Here is a 21038-nt window from a genome sequence, read left to right on the forward strand (position 1 = left end):
GTCTATCCGAACTGGAACTGATATGAGGGTCTCTTGTCTTGGATTTGATACATGGTTGGTGATCGCGACTGGTTTTGGACGGTAATGACACGGTAATGTACTCTGTACCCTTGGGCCCTATACCAGCGAATCATCGGATACCCGGATCTATATTAGAACGATCCCTTGAACGATCTCATGAACCCTTAACTTGAAAGCTGTATCATTAAAAGCTGTATCATTACGGTTCTATCCATACTACCATACCCACGATACCATACCTATGCTACCATGATACCATGCTACCATGATATTGCTCATGTCCCTTATGGACCTTAAATAGGCGCTATGCTGTAGTGTTGATCTGTAGCACTTCTCCCTGTTGTTAAATGCACCTACGATAAGTCTTCTGCAGGTACTGATATGCTTGGTCACGAAACTGAAGCCAATGCAGTGACTTTCCTGTGTTTAATGTTCTGGCACCATCGTTGTTTATTGTTGCCTACATACTTGGGTTATTTTCCTCAGAATTAGGGTTGCAGCCCAAAGAATTGCTAGTTAAGAGTAAGCTGCTTGGAGGCGGCCACGTGGTCGTCATTCCCGAGTCGCCATGTTCTGTTGTTTCTACTATTGGGGAGGGAGGGGTGGGCTGTGGGTGAGGGAGGGGGGCGGAGGGAGGTTGATAGGGGGGATGGGGGGGTTGTTTTGACATTTTGCATATGGTTTTGTTTAGTTATGTCCATCTTGCATCCTAGCTTGCATCCATTGTACCACATTCCGTTCCGAAGCTTATACTCTGTCCTTCTATTTCCTGCATATTGTGCTAGCCATACATTCTACGTGATAAAAGATGCTGCTGATTTTTTCAGGGGTATGAGACTGCTTCCACGACCCAATCCTTATGTATACACATGTGTTATGAGACGATATCACTGGCTGCATAGTTGATGGCTCCTGTTATAGATACTCCAATAGGGATGACAACTATAGCTAACCTTAGAATACTATCGTTGAACGTGAAAGGACTTAACCAGCCGGTTAAACGCCAAAAGACACTGGACTATCTACGAAGGCAGCGTGGAGATATAGCCTTACTGCAGGAAACAAAACTAGAAGCAAAGCAATTTCACACACTGCGCAATAAATATTATACCGATGTGATAGGCTCTGAGGCAATCTCAAAAAAGAATGGGGTGGTGATGCTAGTGGCCAAGAATGCAAATGTGGAAATAGTCTCTAGTGCAACAGATACAAAAGGTAGATGGGTCTCAGCAAGACTACTCAAGGATGACACTGAATTCTTTATCACGACTATCTATGCCCCAAATACACATGATCCGTCCTTCTGGGTAGGCCTAACGAAGCAGATAAACTCCATCCCCGACACGGCAGTCCATATTTTGGCGGGCGACTTCAATCTCCCATACGACCCAATACTAGACAGAGACTCTAAATGCGTCTTTCGCCCGGGAAGAGCCCATAAGGCGTTCATGAAACTATGCAATAGATTTCATATGGTGGACACGTGGCGCTTGATGCATCCCGATGGTAGAGACTACTCGTTCTACTCCCCACCACATGACTCGTTTTCGAGAATCGACTACATACTCATATCTAAAAACGCGGTGGCAAGAGTTGAGGACGCGGACATTGCTCCCAGATTAGTCTCTGATCATTCCTGCATCTCCCTCACATTATCTAATATTAAACCAACTACCCGTCAATCTATGTGGCGATTCAATGACACCATTATTAATGACACGAAACACAAAGAAACCCTTGACACTGCCATTAAAGACTTCTTACTGTTAAACAAGAGGGGGGACACCTCAGACACCACCCGATGGGAGGCACTGAAATCCACCATAAGGGGACTTATTATAAAAATATTGTCTGCAATTAATAAGAACCGCACTGCAGCCTTGTTGATATTAGAGGAGGACATTTCAAAACTCCAGCATACATACTTGAGGAGTAGAAACCCTGAGGTCCTAACTGAACTGTCCAATCAGAAATACACCTATAACAAACTTATTAGTGAAAAGGCAGGAATTTGGCTAGACAGGAGGAAGTGTTTCAAAATTTGTGACTCGAACAAAGCGGGGAAGGGGCTAGCGGCTTATCTTAAATTTAAAATTCAAAAGAATACCATTACATCCTTACTCGATGGAAATGGCACTCCTAACTCTGATCCCACTAAGATTGCGAATATCTTCAAAGACTTTTATGAGAAACTTTATGCTAGGGACGTGCACGTAGACAGCGAGAAAATGAAGAATTACCTCTCCAATTGCACACTCCCAACGCCTACGGCCGCAGAAAGAGACTCCTTGAATGAACCAATCTCTGAATCGGAGGTTATTAGCGCGATCAAATCCCACTAAAAAGGGAAAGCCCCTGGCCCTGACGGCTATACAGCACAATTTTATAAGACCTTCGCCCATACTCTTTCAACTCCTCTTCTAGAGGTCTTTCACGAAATTAGCAATACAGGTGAAGTTAAGGGGACTATGGCAGAGGCTGTAATTGCGGTAATACCCAAGGAAGGCAAAGACCACAAACTCCCCAAAAACTACAGGCCTATCTCACTGATAAATTTAGATTGTAAGCTCCTAGCATCAATTTTAGCGAGTCGCATTCAAAAGGTCCTGCCGTCTCTAATACATCCCTCGCAAGCGGGTTTCCTGAAGAACAGGCTCTCGAGCGATAACACGAGAATCCTGGCTCATGTCATTGAAAAAGCGAAACTCTTATCCACACCTACTATTGCCATTACACTAGACGCTGAGAAAGCGTTCGACAAAGTAGACTGGGCTTACTTAAATGCTGTACTACACAAATTCGACCTGGGTCCCATATTCACTAAATTAGTCATGTCCCTCTATGCCTGTCCCTCTGCTAGAGTACGAGCTGGCGGCGCTTTTTCCTCCCCCTTTGGTCTAGAACAGGGCACTAGGCAGGGTTGTCCATTATCCCCGTCCTTATTCCTCCTGGCTATTGAGCCCTTTCTGTACTACATAAGGGAAAATCCTGACATTGCTGGAATTCGGTTCGCTGATTGTACAATTAAACTCACGGCATATGCAGATGACGTGTTGGTCATGAGTGAACAAGCTGATAAGGCTATCCCAGCGCTAATGTCCACAATAGAAGAATTCTCAGTTGTATCTGGATACTCCTTGAACAAGGATAAAACTGAGGTGAAATCATTGAATAACCTCTGCGGTAAAAACATCCTGGGCGACTCCGGGCTTACCTGGCAGCCGAAGAGTTTTAAATATTTAGGACTGGAATTTGAAAAGGATTTGATATCCACCTTAAAAATTAATGAAGAGCTGCTCTACAAAAAAATACAAAAACTATTAGACGGCTGGTCTCCTAAATTCCTTTCGTGGTGGGGTAGGGCGGAAACACTAAAAATGATGATCAGTCCCTTGGTAAATTACATGGCATGTATGCTCCCCATGACCTTCACGGAGGACTTTTTACATAAAGTTGAGAAATTGATCTTGGATTTCTTGTGGAAGGGGAAGAAACCGAGAATTGCCATGAAAAAACTGCAACTTCCAAAGCTTAAAGGGGGGTTAGGATTACCAAATTTCAGAAACTACCAGACCGCCTTTCTCTGTAAGCAGGGAGCCTCCTGGTTTATCGAAGATCCTGTTTACACACCCTTATGGGTCAATATTGAGAAATCCATTATAGGCAAGGCCCCGCTCTCTGCTGTCCTAACAATGGACCTCTCACACCTTACGAACTCTAAATACATCATGCTCAATACAAAGAGAGCACTTCTGCGGATAGATCGCGTTCACGTCACTGGTCAACGAATCCACAATTCCTCCTCTGCATCTTTATGGCGTAACCCGTCCATTAAAATTGGCGGATCACCCATCATATGGGACCACTGGTCTGATAAAGGTATTAATGTGGTTGCTGATCTACACGAAAATAATATGCCACTGCCATTCTCGACTCTGCAGGCTAGACACTCCCTGTTACCGATTGACTTTTATGCTTTCCTGAAGCTAAAGTCAGCCCTATCCACTAGAACATTCAAGCTAGTGACGCCTTGGCTAAAAGCTATGCTACCCCACTTTCAATCCTCTGGACATTTTGTCTCAAAAATATATAAACTACTCGCGCCAACGGCCAACAAGTCGATGAGGCGCAATGAGATAAAATGGGAATCAGAAACAAACAACACTGGCATAAGTATAGACTGGGTCAGGATACATGCATCAGCACTCACACACAAGGTATCACTGATACTATCACAAACCAAGTATATGATTATTAACAGGGCATTCTGGACCCCACAGAGACTATTTAAGGTTGGCCTGCGGGATACACCGAATTGCTGGAACTGCTCCTCTGGCATTGGTGACCTTCCGCACATGTTGTTTGATTGCCCCATGCTTCACACCTTTTGGGCAAAAATCTTTGACTACATTGGGCACACGTTCGACATACATCCTGCAAGGGAATTCATCTACATTCTCCTAGGAGCCCTAGACCCATTATTAAAGGGGGACCACGACCGCCAGCTCCTGGACCTTCTACTAACATTAGCATGTAAGGTGATCCTATGCAATTGGAAATCAACGGGTGAGGTCTCCTTCAATGCATGGAGGGAATGGCTGTCCTGCATTAGGGGCACTGACAATCCCGCTCTACACTCATCACCATGGCAGGTTACCAACAAAAAATTATGGTCTTCCTTGGACCAGGCCTCCTTCACCTTTGACCCACCCTGAAGTTCTAACTGATGAGGTCTATACTCAGTATACTGTGGGGTGCATGCTGCATGAACTGTAATGGCTATACCCTGTGCTCACGGGCTTGACAATCTTAGAAACACAAAGCAGGAACGATGAAGTATAAATGGTACTATATGGCTTGATTTAGACGGAGGGCTCTACGGAACTATGTACAAATGTGAGAATGCAATGTTGGTACTTTATTTTCCTTTACTATATACGCATTGTTTTATGTAATAATCCATGTTTGATTGCGGTATCTTTGTAACACGACTGTAATTCTACTGATGCCTTCTTGCCGCTATCATTTTTGTTATTGTTTAATAAAAAATGATTTGAACTTAAAAAAAAGAAATGCACCATAACCCCCTATGGACGGTGTTATCGCAGTCAGGATTACGATGTTGGTTTCCACCAGTCTTGCCATATCGGCCTGTCTGACATGCAAAGGCGGTCAGAAAGTGACTTTGGGGGCCCCTGGCAGGGCCTCCTAGCCCCCGCAGCCTATGGTTGGTGGCTGAAGGTACCCCTTGTAAAATCCTGCACTGTGTGACAGGCACCATCCATTGCTTTCAACTGGCCGACTTGTAGTTTGCTGTATCGTATATTTGTAGCATCTGTGAGTTACACCCCCCTGAAACAAAGCTCATCAAATCTGTGATACTGGAGCCCCAGGGTCATAGAGTCCAGCTTCTGGACAAATGGGACATGACGTTCTATACTCAATGGATATGCTCTGCCTCCTGTATGGGTCATGCACTCGGGCATGGTGAAAATGGCCACTGACCAGTTGAAAATGGTTTCTATTGATTGGACTAAGCTGAATGTTAATGTGTTTTAGCCATATGATGAAGTGTTATGAATTAAGTTTTAGTTGGTTCCAGTTGTATCATGGAACTGGTTTTAGCACCTAGGGATGTCGATTTATTTTAGAAGGTATCTGTTTTAAAGCTCGTGCATTTTATGCCCTAACAAATATCTAAATGGTTAAAAACGTATATGATGCACCATCACGGAGGTCAGTCCACCGGTACCTGTGGCTGTCTGTGAGAGGTACAACTCCGACCTAGGATACCTGGGGGCAGATTTACAAGCCCCTTGCGACACTTTTACGCCACCATTGTGTCACTTTTGTGACGCAGTGGTGGTGTAAACAATGCGCCACTATGGGACATATTTCCAATGTGACGCATCTAGTTAGATGCATCACGTTGAAAAGCCCTGCGCTACATTATACCTGCATCAGGTATGGTATAATATATGCAGGGTAGGCATTCCATCGCAAGGAAGCATCGTAAAAGTGACGCAGTGAAATCTACAAGATTTCACGGAGTCACTTTTACGTCCCTGCTGCGTCAAATCCTTACGCCTGCTTGAACCATATTCGTGTCCCAAATGCCAGGGCCCATTGGGAACATTCGTGTAGAAGGTATGAGAGGGCTTGGTTTGTTGTTTGTAAGGATGGCCTTACTATTAAAGAAGCACAGTTTGCAATGAGGTAGCAGTAGAAGGATGCGGCTCCAGTCTTAATATAGGAGAGTGACTTGGTGGGAATATTCCTCTCATCAGGACCTAATCCTATTCACTACTGTGTTGAATGGGAAGAGGGATGTGGATACCCACTGAAGTGTCATTTTGGATACCTCATACTCGATGCCTCTTCTACTGGCTCTGGCTTCTATGAGCTTGATGTTCATGGTGATGTACATGCTGAGCTGCTTGAATAGACAATTTTTCAGCTGTGGCATTCTCCGCATAAGGATGAATTTGCCACATTTGCCCCATAATCCATAAAATGCTGATTTTACCCCCAAAATAGTTTCTTGCTGATAGGGATCAAAAGTCACTAAAACGCAGCAACACATGTTGCCATGCAGCCGAAGGCCCTTCACGAAGGGGTTTATGTGTTAAATTGCTACCAATGAGGTGAAAGCTTTGCCCAGACAGTGCTAACGTGCAAAAGTGACAAAATAAATAAGTAATACTATAAAAAAAAGTGCTGCATTAAGCTACATAATTTGCCTTTTGTTGCCGCATATTTTAGTCAACAGTGCCACATAATTTGGCCCTCCCCTGCCGCATTATTGCAGTGGCCCTGTGTTTATGTTGTCAGCTACCGGAATTTATGACAGTCTGAGATTTGTCTTAACTAGACTTAGCCAGGGATGGTTTTTCCTTGGGTGCAAAAAAGTTTTGCCACACCAGGCGCCAGCAGCTTAAATTAAGTCCCTTCCATGTCCAAGGACTTCTGGGCTCCCTGGCCGCTCCGTAGCTGCAGCCTGTTGGGGCAGGGCTTTGTAAAGGAAGGCGATGGCCAATCAGGAAGATTGACAGTGAATTCAGACCCCATTGGCTGATGTCCAGTGCGCATGTCGGATTGCATAGCTCTGAGACTGTTTCCGATTGGACATGCGCACTTTAGGCCTAGATCCCAGAGCTCCGTTTGGGAGCCGGGGGAACACAGCACAACCCCTCTAACTTCCTCTGGAGAGCTGTGTTCACCAGCTCCAACCAACCGCTGGTTTGCTCTCATGCAGCTTTAAGTACAAAAGCATGAGAGCAAAGACTATTGGTTTGGGAAGAATATCCTGCCCCTGAGGGCCCACACTTTCAAGGAAGCAAAGGGGTGGGATGATTAAGGGCATGTCCAAAAGGGCCGGACTGGGAATCAAAACCGGCCCTGGCAAAGTGCTCGACCGGTCCCCCTCCCCACTCGGGGGGGGGGGGGTTGGAAGTGCCGCCGAGCTCTTTGCCGGGGCCGGTTTTCGGCCGATTTTGTTACAGGGCCGATTTTGCAGCTATGCTGCAAAAACGACCCTGTAACAATAACGGCCCCCAGGGTCCCAAAACTGCCCCCCCCCACCCTTGCGGCGCACCGGGGGATTGCCCGGTGCCCGCTATGGCCAGTCCAAGCCTGATGTCCAATCTCTTTATGGCTTTATTACAGAGCCACACAGTGATTGGACATGTCTTTTTTTATGGTTACATGATAACACTGCTTCTGACCATCGCAGCCAGTTTGCGGTATTCTACAAGATCCAGTTAGGACGGATAATATTCAGGTTATTTAACTCATTTTAAATTATGCTGTGGCAGCCAGTGGTAACTCATTTTAATTTATGTGCCTGTATGCATGCCATCTCGTGGGACATATTGATTTCACCGTGCCAGTGTCCATTGCCAACTCACAGAACACAGCACCATGCATGTGCACTTTGCCAACTCACAAGGCATATAACCAAGCACGCTGCATCTCACAAGAGCGTGGCCATCACTCACCTATCACCATTAACTTGCATCAACGTCCTATGATTACATTCTTGGCAAATAACCGAATTCTCCGGTGCCTATGAAACATTATTTGACCTTGTTGTTTAATGTCATGTGGTGTTCATGTAAAGTGCTTCAATCCCCTTGGGCCGTAATAAAACTGCAACAAAAAAAACACTGCAAAGACTGCGTACCCTTCAACACCTTTTGACTTTAACCATGCAATCTTTTATGAGTGCAATGAGCCCAGAAGCGAATGGGGGATGGGCGCCAAGGCACTGCCTCTACCATTCTTGTCACGGTGGCTCTTTCCCACTTTGCATTCAGTACTGATGCCTCCTGGGTCTGCTTTATTCCTCGAATCCTTTTAAAAAACACAGCGGGGTACGAAAGCATCACACCGTACGCATACGACAAACTCATTTCTATTTAACACGTGTTCTCATTTTGTTTTAATCCACGATGCTTTACGTACAAGATTCATTTATGCAGTTATCCTCGCTTCACTGCTCTTGGAATGATGAAAGACTGAGCGGACATTGTCCAAAACAGTACTTAGATGGGCATCTTTCCTTTTAGATCAGAGGGTAATGCAATCTTGGCACAAGGCAAGGGCAAAGGTGGCAAGTGGAAGCCATATGAAGAGAGTCAGGACGAGAAATGGATAGGGAGCTTCCTAATGATCATCAATATGGCATGAAGATCTTTTAGTTTTACCAACCAGATGCAGTCAGATAATTAAAAACCTTACAATTTGTACACTACAGTAAGGGGCTCATTACAATGTCGGGCGGAAAGCCTCCGCCCAACACCGTCTCGGATTTGGGACCGACCGACTTGCGGTGGCAGTTCAGATTGCCTTATTACGATTCGACCGAACACTGTTTGGTAAGATTCCCATTGCTTCCTATCGGAGCTTATGTTACGCTCGAGAACCGGCTGTAGTGCAGGCTCCTATGGGGGAATGGGGTTTGTGTGTGAAACGGGCGGCAAAAAAAAAAGAAAAGCTGCTCTATTAAAAAGCAGTCCCAGACTTGGTGGTCTGCTGAGCCCAGCAGACCACCATCCCCGGGAGGGCTGGCATTCCCAATGGGCTCAGAAATTACAAGAGGCTCATTAATATTAATGAGCCTTACAATTTGCGACCCCATTAGGAATCGCAAACAGTGTGAAATACACTGTTGTGCAACGGAAATTGCGCCTCGCAAATTGCGACTCCTTTGCGCGTCGCAATTTTCGAGGTGCAATTTCCTTGGTCGTACATCTGGCCCAGTATCCTTTAAAAGAAAAAATATATCAATATCCTCAATTCGATAAAAAAAACTGATATGAACACACATTGCAAAATAACTTGTTCCATATACCTCCAATTACTGCTATAGGTTAAAATACCTCCACTCATATACTACAAACAACTAAACACAGCAGAGTGTGGGGTGGGGGGTGTTTGGGGGGGGTGTAAGAGAAGAACTTTTCATTGAAGCCAAACTTCATGTGGTGTTACATAAATTAGCCCTAACAGATTTTTCACAAACCAATTGCTAGGAGTAATGAATAAAAAATACAGAGACTGATTTCCCTAACTTTCACAAAAATAATATGAATCTACAAGTCCAGCCCGTATGCTCATGTTCAACATTGTTTGTGTGCTTAGAAGAAGATCCAGAAATAGATTAGGCCTACCAGCTAGAGTCCCTACTATGTCCATTATTTGAAATGTTTTTTTTTTCTCTGACGCTGAAGCTACCAACAGTGGGTGAAACATTTCCCCGAAATGCGAAACATGCAAAATCCTAATACAGAGAAATTTTGCATACGGTGAGGATTCCTCAGATTTTTGTGAATTAATTCCCTGGGGGTGAAATTGACATAGTTATCTCTGAATATCCTTCTCCTACCTGGCAGCCAAGACATGGAACTCCCTCCCCATGCACCTTCGACTGACCCAGGACCATCTCGCCTTCAGGAGACAACTCAAGACCTGGCTGTTCGAGCAGTAGCGGACCCCTCCCCCCAAGCGCCTTGAGACCCTCACGGGTGAGTAGCGCGCTATACAAGTGTTATGATTGATTGATTGATTGAATATCAACAGCTTTTAAAACTTATTTTTAAGCAAAGTCCACCCAAAGGGTGAAATGTTTCATTCCGCAAACTGATTTCACCTAATTTATGGATGGGCATAGCCGAGTTGGCAGTTCGGACTGGACTGTACCCATGAGGCACAGGGTCAAGACTGATTTACATACAGCTGTGTCTGAACTGAGGTGGCGATGTGAGCTAAATAATGATGATGGATTCTACCCAGATCTGTGACTGCGGGGTGAGTGTCTGAAAAGTTTCAGCGCTCCGTCCATCATTTCCTTGTGTTTGCTCTGATAGCAGAGAACCACCACACTTTTACTTTGGCATTCTGCAAAAAAATTGCACTCCCATAGAATTGACCTGGTTAATGCTTGTTTAAATATTACTAGAGCCTCTCTTCACGTTTAACACGAAAGGGTCCTTGTTACTAGTTTCATGACCCATATTGGCACTGCGGGCCAACTAACTCCCTCTATCAAGGAGATATCTGTCTCAGAGACAACCTCTGCACTTATAGATTTGTAGATGATTTGTCCGGATTCATTTTGGTTGCACCCGCAGGTGGTATCCTTAAGCTGACAGAGGACTTAATTTAAGTAGGTTGGAAGAATGACAATACACCTCAAGGATTAAAAAGTTTTTCCAGGAGACAGTGACCTGATGAGGCTAGCTGCAATCTCTTACATATGCCTAATTTGGGAAGGATTACCATTAGGGAGTATGGTACGAGAGAAGTGATTCTTGACCAGGGGTTCGCGGATGTTTTGGAAATGTTTAGAAGATTAAATAATATCAGCAGATTCATAAAAGTATTCATATATAAAAAGAAAAAAATCAAAAATTTTAATAAGCTTTGTATATGTGAAGGAATTTGAAATTTGAGACTAAAAACTAAGGGGCCCATTAGGATGGCGGGCGGATTTCCCCCGCCAGGCTGGCGGTAGCCACCGCCAGCCTGGCGGGGGCAATCCACCGGCCATCCGCACCTAAATTCCACCCCGCCATATTAGGATGGCGGGGGGACTGCGACCGTCCACCGCGTTTCCGCCCCTGTCGCCTTGCAGCCGGGGTGGAAAAGGTTTAATATGATGGCGGTGTCTATGAGACACCGCCAGCCACATTAGCATGGGCATGTACAAATGCCTTTCCATGGCGGCAAAGCCGCCACGGAAAGGCATGCGGAGACACCCTGCAGGGGCCCGTTGCGGTCCCCCAGGGACTCCGGGGGGTGGGGGGTGCACATGGGGGTACCTATGGTACCCCCCCAGTATTACAAAGTACGATGTGGCAGGCACCGTGCGGTGCCTGTCACGTTGTTCTTTGTAATGCATTGCATGTATCTTCAGCATTGCGGTGGGCGGTGCATTCAGCATCGCCCGCTGCAATGCTGAAGATACAGGATGCGCCCAACAGGACCCCTGCCCTTATGGCGGGTGGTCCCTAGACACGACAGGATGACGGGCGGATCCTAATGGGCCCTAAATTGGTATCCTTAGCTTGGTCCGTAGGAGTTTCACGAGCTCAGCAAACAGAATCTAGTATGGACAACTGGTGGCCTCAATTGAAGCACTGGTATGTGATGACAATGAGCATGGATCAAGTGCAAAAAAATGATATGCTGAAGTCCAGCACACTGCTCTGACTTTTAAAATTAAAACACCATTTTGGAATCCTCCGCCTTCCTGTCAAAATAAAAATATAGAATTCTGTGTATTTTCTTTGTGGGAAATTAAATGACATATTTCATAATTTGTGTATTAGTTGATGTATACCTAATTCTGTATCGTTGTGTATTGTTTTGAAGTACAAATTTATAGAAATTGCTTAGTCCTTCTTCAAGAAGTGATTCAATTGGTATCCATAGAAGTCAAAAGATTAAGATACTGTTGTTCTGGAGTATAATAGAATGAAAGTTAGCAATAGCATCCTGTCATTGAAGAAAGCTCCCATGTGTGTAATATCCTTTAATGTTTTCCGCGCCTGCAAGCTGACTAATCTCGTATGTTGGCAACATCAGAACAGTTTGATATATATGCAAATTCTAAATGCACTCGCTCATGAACCAAAATGTTAAATGAATTTCCACATGTTCTGGTTTAAAAAAAAGAGGCTAAAACAGATGATGCCTGAGTAAAGGAATGGTATGTCTTCAAATTCAGACAGAACCCTGGGAAACAGGAAGAGATATAGGGCCCCATTAGGATGTCGGGTGGATCGCCACCGTCCGCCACCCATTCCCCCCCCACCATATTACTAAGGCAGGGGGGACTGCGTCGGATGGAAAGACCGTCCGGCGCTTTTCCGCCCGGTCGACATGTCAACCGGGCGGAAAAGGGTTCTATATGGTGGCGGTGTCTGTTAGACACCGCCATCCATATTAGGAAGGCAGTGGGAACCTGCTTTTCCATGGCGGTGTTGCTGCCACGGAAAGGCCCGTTGCGGCCCCCCAGGGATTCTCGGAGGTGGGGGGGCGCACACTTCAATGTACCGCACGGTGCCTGCCACGTTGTGCATTGAAGTGCACAACGTGCATTTTTAGCACTTTCAGCACCGTCCGCCGCAATGTTAAAAATGCGGTATGCGCCCGCCAGTTTGGCAGGTGCATCTTAATGGCCCCCACGGGACCGCCGCCTTTATGGCGGGCGGTCCCGTTTTACGTAGGGATGGCGGGCAGACAAAGTCCACCCGCCATCCTAATGGGCCCCAAAGTTATGGAAATCTGTGTAAATTGTCTGAGTAGACTCTTTATACTCCAAAGGTATTATCCCACATGTTATGTTAGAAGATATGTGTTAAATGAAAGAAAAAATTATGTTGGAAACATAAAATTCGTGTGTAAACTGTATCACTTAAAACTAAACTATGTTACATATTAGGAAGGAGTTATCGTTGTCTACTCTCACTGAATATAAAGAAGACATGTTGGAGGAACTTGATAACAAACTCACTCTATCATAGTACAGTCAGGTGGTGTATTCACAACCAGGGCACAGTTTTTCGCATAGCTCTTATGTCTTACACAGGTAATCAGTTTACAAGTGCTTGTCTGATGATCTCAGGTCACAGGTATTCATGGTTGCTGGTAAGGTGAGGTCAGGTCCCCTGTCCTGTTTACCATCACTTCACATCCCCTGTTTATAGTGCATAGTGTGCCAGTCATGTCTTGTGCTTCAAAGGTCTGAATGGTGCTGCATCAGGTGAGGGCATGTTTGAACTTTTGCACAACCTTTGTGAACTGACTGAACAGTATAAAATCAGGTGCTGCCATATGACTGGCTGAAGAAGTGCGAGTAGTAGGCGGTGTCAAGTGTTGTGTAATGACACATGCATCTCTTGCTGTTTACACTTCAGCCCATTTCTTGAGCCACTAAGTAATGCAAATGTTGATGTTAAGTCTGCCATACATGCCAGCATGATAGACCTGTTTCAGCTTTGTTTTCATTTACTGAAGACAAGTCTTCACAATGGACGCTTGTTTCTGGGCTAAAAAAGACTGTCTACCAGAAGGGATAGGAGGCTTTTCCCAGCACAAAAGAAGAAGGTACATTTCATTTTTTCTGGTTCAGAACCACCATGATCTGCATGGCAGAGCAAGATTGAAAAAAGTGACAGACATGGTGTAGCCATTGGTGCACAGTCAAAATCTCGATTTTGAAATATCGACCTACCTTAATGTCGAGTTTTTAATATCGTAGGGACAGAATATCGAAGTCAAGAATATCATTGACCAGAATATCGATCTTAAGGTAAGTAATGTTGTTCTTTTTAATACCGAAGTAAGTAATATCATTAGCAAAAATATTGTTGTTAATATTATCAACATTTCTTTTAGTGTTTTGTATTTTAGTATGTATTTTATATGTATGTTTAACATTTTTTTAATGTATTTTCATAAATTCAGAGTGGGTTGTGGGCTTATAGGGGAATAGGGTGGGAAGTAATTTAGTTTTAATTGTTTAATGAATATGTTTTTATTTATTGTTATTGATTATTAATTAATTGTTAATTAATTATTAATTGGTAATTAATATTTTATTACTTGTTAATTTATATGAGTATATTAATTATAATGAATTTGTTATTACTTTTTATTTATTGTCATTGATTACTGTATTGTTAATTCATTATTAATTTTAATTAATTTGTATTAAGTAATTAATTGATAATTAAATTAATTATGTGTTTTTTTATGTATACTGGGTTGTGGGTTTATAGGGGAATAGGGTGGGAAGTAATTAAATTAAATTAATTAATGAATATGTTTTTAATTATTGATTATTAATTTATTGTTAATTATTTTTTCTTTGCTAAATAATTTTGATTAATTGATTAATTGATACTTAAATTAATTGTGTTTTTTATGTGTTGTGTGTTAAAGGGGGAATAGTGTGGGAAGTAATTTAATGGTAATTAAGTAAATATTAATTATTTTAGTATTTATTAATACTTTTTTTGTTAATTAATTATTAACATGTTATCTATTTTACAAAAATTATTTAATTGATAAGTATGTTTATTTAACCCCTACGCTATCCTACATTTTCCACACTGGTACACTCACTGAAGTTGGAATAGTAATTTTAACCCCTACACTATCCAACACTTTCCCTACTGTTGCACTCACTGGAGTGGGAATATAAATTTGTACCCCTACGCTACCCAACCCATTTCATACTGTTGTACTCACTGGAGTGGGAAAAGTAATTTTTACCCCCAGGCTATCCAACACTTTCCCTACTGTTGCACTCCCTGCAGTGGAAATAGTAATTTTTACCCCTACGCTATCCAACATTTTCACTACTGTTGCACTGTTTTGAGTTGGAATAGTAATTTTATTCCCTCCGCTATCTAATATTATTTGTATTATTTTAGCTAATGTAGTATATAATATGTTTTACAAATATTGCAAATATTTTTTCTTTTTAAAGTGTTACATATATTTATTTAAATGTTTTTGTATTATTGTTTTTATGTATATAGATGTATTTATAATGTATAAGATTTTTTAAAACAATTAATAAGTAATAAAAATAATTATTAAAAAATATGAATAAGTATACATATTATATATGATATGCATATGTTTCATGTATTTTTTAATTATATATATATATATATATATATATATATATATAGTAGAGCAAATTGCGCAAGCGCTTCGGGAGGACTCACCGCTTCATCCGACCCTCCGGTCTGTATTTGGCTCCTCTGCAATGTTCACAGGTTCCCCTGAATTAAAATTGGATCCGACGCGTTTCGGGGCCACAAACGCCCCTTCCTCATGGACTGTGCGCAGTTCAACACCATGTTCTCTTCACGCTAGTCAAACGCATTTTAGTTTGAGCAGCTGGCGTCGTCCTCCCTGAGTGGGTGGAGTTTGGCAACACCGGGACGTCTGGTCAACGTAGTCCTGTGAAGTGAAACAAAATAGTAACCTTGAGTAGGTTGGCGTGTCTGCACTTTCATTACTGTCATTAAGATCCTTAAGTAGGATGGTAGGGAAGCTGCGGGCATCACGTTATTAATCAAATGGACGTTGCGCTGACAGGCGAGTGTGTTTGATCTCGCCTCAGTCTCTTAGGACAAGATACAAGTTCTGCCATCAGAGTGGAGCTCCTTCCGCGACCGAGGCTGGCCGCCTGAATATAGTAGAGCAAATTGCGCAAGCGCTTCGGGAGGGCTCACCGCTTCATCCGACCCTCCGGTCTGTATTTGGCTCCTCTGCAATGTTCACAGGTTCCCCTGAATTAAAATTGGGTCTGACGCGTTTCGGGGCCACAAACGCCCCTTCCTCATGGACTGTGCGCAGTTCAACACCATGTTCTCTTCACGCTAGTCAAACGCATTTTAGTTTGAGCAGCTAGCGTCGTCCTCCCTGAGTGGGTGGAGTTTGGCAACACCGGGACGTCTGGTCAACGTAGTCCTGTGAAGTGAAACAAAATAGTAACCTTGAGTAGGTTGGCGTGTCTGCACTTTCATTACTGTCATTAAGATCCTTAAGTAGGATGGTAGGGAAGCTGCGGGCATCACGTTATTAATCAAATGGACGTTGCGCTGACAGGCGAGTGTGTTTGATCTCGCCTCAGTCTCTTAGGACAAGATACAAGTTCTGCCATCAGAGTGGAGCTCCTTCCGCGACCGAGGCTGGCCGCCTGAATATAGTAAAGCAAATTGCGCAAGCGCTTCGGGAGGGCTCACCGCTTCATCCGACTCTCCGGTCTGTATTTGGCTCCTCTGCAATGTTCACAGGTTCCCCTGAATTAAAATTGGGTCCGACGCGTTTCGGGGCCACAAACGCCCCTTCCTCATGGACTGTGCGCAGTTCAACACCATGTTCTCTTCACGCTAGTCAAACGCATTTTAGTTTGAGCAGCTGGCGTCGTCCTCCCTGAGTGGGTGGAGTTTGGCAACACCGGGACGTCTGGTCAACGTAGTCCTGTGAAGTGAAACAAAATAGTAACCTTGAGTAGGTTGGCGTGTCTGCACTTTCATTACTGTCATTAAGATCCTTAAGTAGGATGGTAGGGAAGCTGCGGGCATCACGTTATTAATCAAATGGACGCGCAACGTCCATTTGATTCCCGCAGCTTCCCTACCATCCTACTTAAGGATCTTAATGACAGTAATGAAAGTGCAGACACGCCAATCTACTCAAGGTTACTATTTTGTTTCACTTCACAGGGCTACGTTGACCAGACGTCCCGGTGTTGCCAAACTCCACCCACTCAGGGAGGACGACGCCAGCTGCTCAAACTAAAATGCGTTTGACTAGCGTGAAGAGAACATGGTGTTGAACTGCGCACAGTCCATGAGGAAGGGGCGTTTGTGGCCCCGAAACGCGTCGGACCCAATTTTAATTCAGGGGAACCTGTGAACATTGCAGAGGAGCCAAATACAGACCGGAGAGTCGGATGAAGCGGTGAGCCCTCCCGAAGCGCTTGCGCAATTTGCTCTACTATATTCAGGCGGCCAGCCTCGGTCGCGGAAGGAGCTCCACTCTGATGGCAGAACTTGTATCTTGTCCTAAGAGACTGAGGCGAGATCAAACACACTCGCCTGTCAGCGCAACGTCCATTTGATTAATAACGTGATGCCCGCAGCTTCCCTACCATCCTACTTAAGGATCTTAATGACAGTAATGAAAGTGCAGACACGCCAACCTACTCAAGGTTACTATTTTGTTTCACTTCACAGGACTACGTTGACCAGACGTCCCGGTGTTGCCAAACTCCACCCACTCAGGGAGGACGACGCCAGCTACTCAAACTAAAATGTGTTTGACTAGCGTGAAGAGAACATGGTGTTGAACTGCGCACAGTCCATGAGGAAGGGGCGTTTGTGGCCCCGAAACGCGTCGGACCCAATTTTAATTCAGGGGAACCTGTGAACATTGCAGAGGAGCCAAATACAGACCGGAGGGTCGGATGAAGCAGTGAGCCCTCCCGAAGCGCTTGCGCAATTTGCTCTACTATATATATATATATATATATATTATTTATACTTTTTAAACATTTTAAAATATGTTTAACTATGTTTATTTTAATTATATGTATTATTTACTTTATTTTACATCTTTTTTTACTTTAAAAAAACGGTATTTTTAAGAACGATATTTTTTATATCAATATTTTTTTCCGATACTTTTGTACTTACCATAATGTAGATAGGATGTCGATATTCTTGATTTCGATATTCTTGCTGCTATATTTCTGTAGGTCGATCTTCTGACCTTCGATATTTTGTCAGTGATTCATAGCCATTTTCACTTGGTTCAGGCTGCTTCAGTTTTTCCAACAGCAGAGCAGGCACATGGTTCTATCATCAGAAAAAGTAATATCCTCATACCTCTAAATGAGACATGAGATATGTAAGGTGGGCAGGAAGGACTTGCACCAATTTCTGGCACCTGCCCAATCACAGATCAACCATAAATCAAGATTTCCATTTTTTAGGTCTGGATTATGACAATGCAGCCTTCAAACAGATCTTTGTTAAAAATGTATACGGAGCTGGCGTTAGATCCACACCTTTCAACCATTGGCTCTCATTTACCAACTCCTTCAGCCATGTCTTGGCTCAGCCCAGTGGAGTATTCATCTCTTACCAAATGCAATTGGCTATATGGGTGTACACTTCCATACCCTATCAAGTGCCTCTCAAAGGAGTCCATTATCCACCTGAAATGAATTGCATGATGGATTGCTTTATATCTATAGCCTTCTCTGTTCACTCCTGCTGGCTCTCCACTGTGTGTCTTGTTCTAATGCCCTAAATCATTATCACATTAAACCCAGACATATTGGCTTTACCAATAGGCGTTTAGAACCAATGGCTGCCTTCAATGTTGTGGCCCATTCCAAGGTTGTCTCTTTGCCAATGGAAACATTTTGATCCTTGAGCTGGTTTCCCCATTAGGGTGATAATCAATGTTATCATCTGGTCTAGATGGAGAACTCACTACAGTAACTGAGGTTAATAAATGGGTAGGCCAGGGTGAATCATGATCCCAGGCTTTTATTACATTATTTCAGTGCTATGTATTAAGCTGTGCTACAAACCAAATCAGATGTTCCTTCTTTGAGAGCCAGAGCATCACATTTACTCCACACACACACAATTAGATGATGAGGAATAAAGCAGGAAGGAGCATGCAAAAATTGGTGGCATTACTTGAAAAGTATTATAACCACTATAGGAATACTGAGCAGACTCTAAAGTCCTCGATTCAACCATAGATGTATAAAAGGCTTTACTAGCTCACAGGAGAGGTGAGGTCAGTAGCCATGGCCAAGATTGTGGTTGGCAGCGCGACCTTGCATTAGCCCAGATGACCTGGAGACTGTGATTGTGAGTCTCAAAGCTGGATTTGGGATCTGCGGGGGCCTCTAGTAATCTGTGGCAGCAGTGGGGGTCCTCGGATTGTCTGGGAATACCCCCCAGTGGTAATACCTGGAGTAACAGTGGGGCCTTGGAGTTATGTCCCCCTGGTGCTGGAGGTGTCGACTGGGCCCCATGACCAGTGGTGGTGAGTACGGCTTGGCCTTGCATTAGCCTAAGAGACCTGGGGGCTGTGGAGGTGAATCACGTAGCCTAGTTTGGGCCAGCAAGAGCCCCGAGGTGCCAGTGGCAGTAGTGGGGGCCCGTGAGATAATTAGGAAGAGTGGGCTCCATTCACTGGAAAGATCTGGAGGTACAGGGAGACCTTGGACGTGTTATCAGGCCCCCTTGAGGCAAAAAGTGTCTGCTAAGTCCTTACAGACAGTGATGGTGCAAGAGGCCTGTGAGGAGAGAGGAGCATGGAGGCCCCAAATTCCCAGTCGGGACACCCTGGTGAGTGAGGAGTGGGGGCGGGGCCTCCTACACTGTGTAGGTGGCTGGGATACCTCACCCAGGGCTGGTGTGTGCCCTCTGACGCTCTCCCCTTGGGGAAGTTGTTGCGGAGCCAGCTGCTGTTTGGGGGGCACCTTAATATGCTGGAGGTGGAAAATACGGTTATGGCAACAAAATTGAATGACTTGGAAGGTTCCTCCCACTGCCATAATGTAAGGATAATGGGGGGTCAGGAATGGGTGGAGGGTCCATCACCTGAGCTGTATATGTAGGACATATAAGGCTTGGTGGTGTTGGAAGGGAAACTCTAGAAACTGTTTACGGTGGAGAGGGCTAAGCATGGGCGGATTTAGCGAATCTGGCGTACGCGAACTTGCGTATTTACAGATTCGCAATCCGCAAAATCCGCGAACTCTCGCGAATTTGCGGATTTTTGTGTTTTTCTGTGTTCGCAAGGGTTTCTGCCAGTTCGCGAGGTTTGTTTACCAGTTCGCAATTGCGAACTTACTTTTCGGCTCGCAATGGCCGCGACTATGTTGTTTCTACGTCTGGTTCATCATCACAGGTTCACAGCACCCTCTGTTTCACCACTGCCACCCTCTGGTACACCCATGCCACCCTCTGGCACATCCTCACTGCCACCCTCTGGTTGGTTTATCACTGTAGATTATGGGGGTGAAAAAAAGCAAGCACACCTGCCCTGCTTCAACTGCCATGAATTAATTTGGGGTTGATTAATGTGTCACTGATTTTTAAACTTCCAGTCTGGCTGGCACCTGCTTCCTTCCTTATCTGTAATTTGCTTTCTGTTGCAGTGCAATTTTTTTTCACAGGACCTTTATCGCCTACTTGTAGCTATTCTATGAGCCTGCTGTGAGGGTCAGAGCAGGGTCATAGAATAGTTGCAAATAGGCAACTGAACTCTGGAGGGGCCCATCAGGAACCACTAGAGTGAATGGTTACTAATGTTAAGATTGAACTTTTGCACCTGCTGATTGCTTTCAGTTTTGCAAAAATAGTTTTTCTGCAATTTCGCGCGATTTGCGGGGCGCGAATCCGCGCGAGATCGATTTCGGAAGCCGCGAATTCGTGCGAATACACGATTTGTTTTTTGCTGCGTGTTTGTTCGCGTGATTTTTTGCATGTTCGCAAGCCGCTTGTAGCGCAACGTTTACGAAGTTACCCTAGCGGTCGTACATGGGCGCGGCCATCTTGTTTGCGTGACGTAATTCCGTTTCCCGGCGCTATGTGTAATCTCGCAAAGTGTGCGGCTCGCTCGTGCATGTTCGCGTGTGATCGCGAGGAAAATCTGGTGCGAACTTACCCACGCGGTCATGAACGGGCGCGGCCATCTTGTTTCTCATTCATTGCTATGGTTCTGGGCATGCTCTCTGTATCCTTTCTTAATCTCTGCCATCCTTTGCTTGTTTGAAGTTTTTTTTAATCTATTTTACTTATCATCTATCCCTCTATTTTTCTAGCTCTATATTTTTGTGTTTTCTGCTACTTTTTGTTAATTTTAAACTACTTTTTTAAACGCTTTTCTTTTCTTCTTCCCTGTTCTATTTCTTCTTTCTTATTTTGCTTCCTTTCTGCCCAGACCATGGCAAAGGGAGC

This window comes from Lissotriton helveticus, chromosome 7, assembly GCF_964261635.1.
Source record: "Lissotriton helveticus chromosome 7, aLisHel1.1, whole genome shotgun sequence".
In the NCBI taxonomy this organism is placed as follows: domain Eukaryota; kingdom Metazoa; phylum Chordata; class Amphibia; order Caudata; family Salamandridae; genus Lissotriton; species Lissotriton helveticus.